This window comes from Lactuca sativa, chromosome 6 (genome assembly GCF_002870075.4).
Source record: "Lactuca sativa cultivar Salinas chromosome 6, Lsat_Salinas_v11, whole genome shotgun sequence".
Lineage (NCBI taxonomy): Eukaryota > Viridiplantae > Streptophyta > Magnoliopsida > Asterales > Asteraceae > Lactuca > Lactuca sativa.
In genome coordinates this window covers 83,813,548-83,822,183 of record NC_056628.2, presented here as the reverse complement: position 1 = coordinate 83,822,183, position 8,636 = coordinate 83,813,548, and positions in this window count along the sequence as shown.

Sequence of the window (8,636 nt, the reverse complement as noted above, 5' to 3'; positions counted from 1 at the left end):
GATGAGCTAGCCCAATATGGGCTATGTGATGATGATGTTTACTCAAGAAGAGTGACTGATAACTGGAGATAATTCATGAAAGGGAAGACTAATCGGACTAGGTTTTACTTCAACCAAGCCGAAGAAGGAGCTTCCAAGCTTGACAAAGATAGCCTATGGCCGGTATGTTCATATTTAAATTTCAAATCTTTATTACTCCATTATTTATCCCAAAAAAGTTAATAAAAGTTTCTGTTTTTAATACACATGCATCTGTTATCTCAAATCTTACATTTATTTTTATTTATGTTATTGTTTTTTCTAGCTTTCAGGTGTTGGTGTCAAGCTTGTTGGCAATACAGTGTGGAGTACCCTCTTTCATCAATTCTTGATAGTGATGTCATGTGAGAAATCATTTTTCTTCTTGTTAAACAAGTATTTATTATCATGTATTAGTCAAACCATGGGTAAAAACAGCCTTGCCCCTGGTTCCGGGGTTGTCACAAAATACTTGACTTTTTAACTTTGTTTTTGGTTTCATTTAGTAATAATCCTTCTGAGGGGTTGTTTGTTGGGCTGCTTCTTTCAATGTCATTAACAACAGTGGTAAGTAAAATTTTACTAATATGAAACTCTTTTGCTTAAACCTACCTTATTGACCTATAGCTGTTTAAACATTAAATTAATTATGCAGGTTTTGAAGTTTTTGATGGAAAAGAATAGTGTTAATGCTCTTCATAGAAAAGTATGTTGGTATTTTAGGAAATTTGGCTAATAATTTAGTTAATTATATAAAAAAATGTTGAAATGTTACATTTGTCTAATATTGGAATGATTATTTGTATTATTACATTTATCTACTATAGGAATGATTATTTGTATAACATTAACTTTTGTGTAGTGCATTGTATTATTTGTAAATGGTATTTTATTTTCCATTATGTGACATGAAATGCAAATTTAATATGAAAATAAGTAAATCTATAAATAATTTTTTTTTAAAAAAAATTTAAAATTACGATACGCAAAAATGTGTGTCACCTTCATTTATGACATGGCCTTTCTTGACAGGGGCTTTCTTGATACGCATTGCGTGTCATTAACACGCGCGTCGTAAGGTTACGACACGCGAATGCGTGTCGTCTTCCTTTATGACAGGGCCTTCCTTGATACGCATTGCGTGTCGTAAACGCGCGTCGTAATTGCGCGTCGTATATGCGCGTCGTAAATGCGCGTCGTCTATAGACGATGCGCAAAAGCGTGTCGTCTCTCTTTACGACAGGGCCTTCCTTGACGCGCATTTGCGCGTCGTCTGAGCCTTTTACAACGCGCAATGAGCGTTGTAAAAGGTTGTTTTTCTAGTAGTGGTTCTATTTCTCTCAAGGTTATTCCAAGTGTATTTGGTGTTGTGTGATGCATTTGAGGCATCACACTTGAGGTGATAGGCTCACAGGTTTCTCAAGGAATCCAAACTACAAAAGGTATGTTCTTCTTCTAGCATTTATGTTTAAAAGTTCCCCTTGCTATGTTAGATAGTTGAAGAACCTTGGAAAATCAAATTTGCATGTATCTTAGTCAAACATAGATCATCCAAGGTTTCTAGGGTTGCGTGTACACCTTAGGAGTGTTAGAATGCTCAAAACCCTTCAGAATGTTGTTAATAATTTATGATGATCGTGATGATGCAGGAAGTGAATGAAGAGGATGAGTTGTTGAAGAATATCAAGGGAGAATGGGAGAATGGGGTGTTTGATGCAGTGGTTGGGGCATTCAAGGAGATGAACTCATAATAAAAGACATTGCACAGGATTTAATATTGTTGAGACGTTTTTTTGGAATCATCTAGCAAAATTTCTTTTATGACTTTTGATAGCAAAAATTCACTTACTTTATATTCTAATAATCATTTTCTCCACATGACACCAATTAACATTTGATTTTGATTTTAATTGTGTTCAATCAGGTGGTATCCATTTTGCCACAACCCAGTTGCCACTTTTGGAACTGATGAGTCACAACTGCCCGATCTATCTTCCTGGGTATTAACCAACACAGATATGCCTACCCCAATAGCGAACCCGACACCCATGACTAAAACACTCACAAAGGTTATGCACTTACGTTTGTTTAATTTTATATATCAATTAGCGTCGTACACACCCTTTCTAGCCTACAGTTAGAAGGATAAACAAAACTTAATGATATCTATACACTTGTGCATAGACTATATAGTGAATTTACCTTGTCTATAGGCTATATAGTGCATTTACCTTTTTAAGGCATCTCGGAAAGGACGTCAATGGAAGGTAACTTCTTTCTTACCCATCTTTCCATAATCCTTCAACTTTTTTTGATTAACACATGAATGTTAGTATTGTTGGTTCATCCCCCCTTTCACACCCCAAAACCGGAACGGCGGAAACGTTCTGGGGTAGATGACGTCATGTCAAGTATCACAACATATGCAGTATAGTAAATCAAAGTACAACAACCATTGCATTAATAGTAATAGTTTTACAAAGTTTACATTTCATAGAAACATCAAAGTAATACAAGTAATAATATAGGTGCAGCTTGGTACTAAACTGTCTTCACCAAAAGCTCATGGAATGTACCTGTCTATTGTTGACCTGAGAATATAAGTTATTTGAAAGCGAGTATCAGCATTTTTACAAATGCTGGTGAGTTCATAAGTATTTAGTGTCATTTTATTCAAAAAACTTTATAAAAAGTAGTAGTTTAGAATCAATAGTGTATTAGAGTCCTTTCCAGAAAATCCTATATTTTCTAATTAAAAGTAGTCTTCTACCAAGACCCGACAGTGTTATATTTTAAAGAGTAATTTTCCCTAAAATACTATCATCACCAAAATATGGTATTTTATTTTTAAAGAAAGCAGGAGATTATCACTAGTAAAATACAAGGGAAAATAACATATGCCTCAACAGAATATACTGCTGACTAAGGCAAAGAAATCATAGACTCCAGGAGAGTATCGAATGAAAGACACGCCTGGCTTAGTCTAACAAAAGGAGACACAGACCCCAGACGGTATCAAATGTACGATATGGCTAGCAAGGTCCAAAACAAAGAGACACAGACCCCAGACAATATCAAATGAAAGATACAGCTAGCAAGGTCTAAAACAGTGTAATTCTAAGGATGTGTTTCCAGCGTACAGTGTTAAACATCGTTACCTTAAGGCCATGAATTATAAGGTAAACATGGAGATACTCGTAACCATACTAATCCACACTAGCGTACTTGACACCCTGCAAGCGTCGGTGTAAGTATGACATTTGTCACCCGTTGGCTTGGTAGGCCGCGGACTGTAGCTAGCAGTCAGGGTGCGGGGGTGTCAATCCCGTATAGATCTATACACATAATGTCCGCTCTCCCTACAGGAGACTCTGGTTACCAACTCGATGATGGGGAGATCCGTGTCTTGAGGATGCATCTAGAACAGTGAATTCTGATGTAAGTGTTGGACTAACAGTAGAGACTCATAATTGATCTGATCGATGTAAACCTATATGTCTATACATGTATACATAATATATAATTAATGATCAAACGACCTTCGGACGGATATTCGATCCCACCAGACCACATCCCAACGAGGAAAAGGAAATAGGGCGAACTAGCCTTCCTAAGTCCTTTAAAGAATATTTATATATCTATACAAGTGCAGGCATACATTTAACTAAGTAGGAACATTTAACGAAGTAGAAGCGTTAACAAGTAGAAGCATTTCACGAAGTACAAGCATTAACAAAGTAGAAGCGGTTCACAAAGTAGGAGCGTTAAAAAATTAGAAGCGGTTCACGAAGTAGGAGTGTTAACAAAGTAGAAGCGATTCGCGAAGTAGAAGCGTTATCAAAGTAGTAGCATTTAACTAAGTAGGAGTATTAACTAAGTGGAAGCATAACGAAGTAGTAGTATCTAACAAAGTAGGAGTATAAAACCATGGGATAGAACTTTGATGAAAACTTTTGAAAACCCTTACACTTAAGAAAATCCTAACTTGGTATTCCTTGTAAATTAAGTTTGAAAACCCTTAGAAATCCTTTGAAAACCTTTCATAAACAAGTTTTTAAATGAAACTTTGATAAAACATTATAATTAAAGAAATCCTTCGTTTAAAATACTATTGTAACTGAATCTGAAGTAAAACATACAGCTCGAGAGACAATTTGGGAAAAGCTTTGAACAAGTAAAGACGTTTTAGAAAATCATTTACAGTATCATACTTGGTAAAACAGTTGACAGTGTAATGAATCCTTGTGCATGTGGGTTATCAATCACATATGATTGAGATGATAACTGACATTTTTAATTTGTATCCCCCCATAAAAAGCATGTAAAAACATTTAAAAGGTTAATTCAGGGATATGAACTCACCTGTTGTAAGCGGATCGAACAAAAGTGTCGGTTGGGTGCTCGGTGTCAAGTAAAGACTTGAACACACTTAGTGACCTATTAACATATGATGACATATGCTTACATACAATTAGTAAATATAATACTAATTAAACACGTATACGCATCCCAACATGTGGGAAAACACTTTGGTCAAGTGTTAGGAGTGTCCCGGGTAACATTTAAAGGTGTGTATGGCCTAGATAGGGAGTTTACTCTTCATGAGTAAACTCTTTATAGAGTTTACGGCCCTAAGACCTTATCCCCATGAGTTTAAGGCCGTAAACTCATGGATGGTGTGTACTTTGATGCATTAAGGTCTTATAACACTTGTGGAACTAGGCTAGGTTCAATTCTAGGGCTTATGAAGGGTTTAAGGCTTCAAAATGGGCCATTTAAGGAGTTTGCGGCCTAAGCTACTCCTTGAGGAGTTTATGACCGTAAACACATGAGTTTACGGTATTAAACTCATGTTTGTCCATTTCTTTTGTTGTTTGGTGGTTCTAACTCATGCATGTAAGGTTCTAGTCACTTTTATGAGCATAGGAAGGTGTTTAGGGCACTTAAACACCTTGGAAAGTTGTTTATGGTCTAAGAAGATGTTCTTGGGGAGTTTACTACCTTAAACACATGATTTTATGGTAGTAAACTCATTTTTTCCATGAATCCTATGTTTTGGTGGTTGTAGGTTAAGCATACGAAGTTCTAGGTCTAATTCCAAGCCATACAAAGTGTTAAGGGCACTTTAACACCCTTTGGGGTGTTTATGGTCTAAGAATAGGTGTTTACGGTTTAAGAACCTTCTTGGACCGTAAAATCAAGTGTGACATGTTTTTGTATGCTTTGGTGCATATCATGAAGGAAAATAAGGTTCTATACACTCAAGGAAGTTCATGGAAGCTCTAGGAAGTGTTTGAGGGGTAGTTTAACACTTAAACAAGTGTTTATGGTCCATGCATATGGGTTTACGGTCTAAGGATGTTCTTAGACCGTAAAATCATGTTTACTCCCCATTTGGTCCGATTTTGGTGTTCTAAGTCCTTTCGGGTAAGCCTCTACGTCATTGCTAAGCACTAGAAGTGGTTTGGAAGGGTTTTTGAGCACTAAAACCCCATTATGAGTGTTTACGGTCCATGAAGGTGTTCTTGGACCGTAAACTCATGTTCGTGAGGGTTTTGGGTGTTTAAGTCATGAATTTGCAAGCTAGATAAGTTAGATAACATACTAGGAAGGTTTACTTACCGATTTGAGGCTCGGAGGGGCGATTTTTTTTTACCAAAACCCGTTTGTAGTGAGTGAAAGTAGAGAAGAGAGAGAGTCTAAGGTGGGTAAAGGGTGGGAATGAAACCCACTCAAACCTTATATAGGGTGGAGTTGATGGCCTGGCTGGGGTTCACCTGACACCAACCACGAACGGGGTTTTTCGCAACTATTATTAATCACGGCAAATTTTAAAATTATACCGCCTTAATTTTTGTTCGCTTGACGAATATTATTTAAAATATTCCAACGGGTTTAAATCCGGTCAAAAATATTTTCGGGATAAATTTGGCTAATTTTTGACGTAGTTAATTTCGACGTTAAAACTAACGGAAATTTTTGGGTTGCCACATCATCCCCACGTTAGAGGGAATTTTGTCTCGAAATTCAAGCTTAGGCAAGGAAGTAGTTATGAACGATCGAGTAGTGGTATGAGGGTACTTCCTATTTGGCTGGTCCTCGCACTCCCAAGTGAACTCTGGCCTTTTCTTGGCATTCTTAGAAAACTTCACTTACGGGGTGCGGATTCCGTCTCGTGTCGTTAGCGATTCCTACAGGTTCGTCTACGAGGTTAGGGTTCCCAATGGTTTCTATCAAGACGAGTGGGGTACAAAGAGTGACGTCGGGCAACACTTATCAATGTCTAAGAAGTGGATTGATCTGTGGTGAAATTTGTGGAATTTCCGAACGTAGTAGTGGTCTGACGAGGGTTGGACCAATCTTTGTAAAGAATCTCGGATGGTCCTAAGCTCTTGGAAGGGTAGAGCTTTTCAGTACTTAGAACATAGTGTACTTCTATGGCGAGATCATCACTGGCGTGATCGCCATTCCGAAGTTCCAAACGTTCTCCCTCATACTGGAAGTGTAGTCCTTCAGGTTGTTTCTTATAAAGCTTTGGTTGTCCTTGGATTCGTTTTCCTGTTGATTGGCTCTCCGAGGTTTCCTAGATCATCGGATGGATTACGTGTCTACGGGTATCTGTTTGCTGCAGAGTGTCTATCTCAATCTTGTGCAAAATGAACCTGCACTTCTGATTCTTGAGATATTTCTAACAGAAACCCTCAGGTTCGGGGAGATAGGGTTTCACCAGACGAGTGTTGGACTATCTCAGGAGGTGGTTCTACTATTTCTGTGCAAGATAGTATTCATGGAACACCTAGTAGTCCAATGAATCTTTAAGACATGTCCTATTCTCCAATGCTTTGGTTTATTTTAGTGCGGAAAGCGCGTGCACTTGTATAACCCTTCGAGTAACACCTAGAATCGTGTCAAGTCTATAATCTATTCGGGATCTGGGTTATAAGGCTTAACACAACCTACTCTCACACCTTATTCAAGTATTCTTGGTTGCGGAGGTTATCCTATGGTTCTCGGTATTCTAGTGTTCATTTCGGAGAATGCAGTCCATCGTCTATAGGGCGACGGTGATTTCCTCCATGCGAGAGGGCGGAGGGTCCTAGGCACTACTCGTCGGTAACGGGGTGAACGAAGTGCCTGAGTAGTGCAAACATCTTCAACAACTACTCTCCCGAAGGTTCTGAGTTTTCTCGGTCTAGGTCAAATCTAGTGAGTATAGGGTTCCATCACTCGGAACTTAAATCTCCTCATCCACTCTTCTCAGAGTTTAACTTATCTTAGCTTCCAGGGATACAGGATATCCGCTGAGATGCCTATTTCTGGGAATTAAGCGTGAGTGGATGGTCGTAGTGAATGTCCTTGACTCTTATGACTCAGATTTCCTTACCAACCGAGGGTGTTAGCTACTATGTTGGCTTAACCGGGATGACGACAAATTTCGGATTTGCGGTCATTATAGTAGCTCCACCCGCATGGGTTCTCTTGATTCTAGCTCCCATTCCGTGGGATAGGATGAAGGGTTACTATGAGGTTCGTGGTAGAGCTCATACTTGGCTTAACCACTAATATTTGGTGTATGCAAGCCGTATATAATTGAGGTCAGCAGGATGTTCAGTTGTACGACTCCACCCCAGACCCATAACCCAACGAGGAACAGGGAGTAGGGAGGAAGCACACATCTTAAATCTTTTTGATTTCAATTATATACCACCCTTATGCATATACTCAGTTATAGTGATCAGTCCCACGAGTTTTATTCTCTGGATTCACGAACCTGATTGCGAGGTGCGTGGGGTCTTTCTGGGGGATCTACGATGTCTGCTTCGGGTGGTTATCATCTTCTAGAATACTTGCAGTGTCTTTCGCTTCGGTTTCTATCTGTCTAAGAAGGGTTGGTTAACAGCGCACAGTACCCTTCCCCTGGGTACTTCGGAAGGTTTGAAATAAATGTGACGACTAACGGATCGCATTAGGTTTTATTATTCTTATTTTGTTTAGGTTCGGAAGAACCTTTATTTGCCGAATGGCTATGGAGAAAGTTCTTTTTACGCAACACTAAGGATTTACACATGGTTGCACAAATTCAAACCATGATTAATAGAGGCGTCGAAGTTGGCATACTTCGACATGATATAGAATGAGGGTCGATAGAGTCATGTTCCGAACGGGCACACAAGTTCTAGGTGTTTCGGGTTTCGTCCCGTGTATAACTGTCGCGGATACTTGGACCGATGGAGTCGACGCAGAACTATAGAGGGTCCTGAGTGTTTCTGAGTAAAGTATCTTTTCTTGAATGGATTCTCACGAGGCATTACTATAACTGCCTCACATATACTAGTCATGTATAATTAAGGTGGGGAGGACTGTTGACTGAGCGACTCCGCGCCTGAATCCACAACCAAACGAGGAACAGGAAATGAGGCGGCCTTCACTCACTCTAGGTCTATCCATCTCAATTATACATGGCCGTAACATATATATTTAGCCATTATAGTTTTACCTGATGAAGTTTTAAATTTTATAACCGTGCTGTGACTTTCGCCTTAACGGGGAAGTATTTACATTTAGAATTAGCCTTTTAATGTTTTGATTAGTTATCTGAGATTGAGAGACGTACGAAA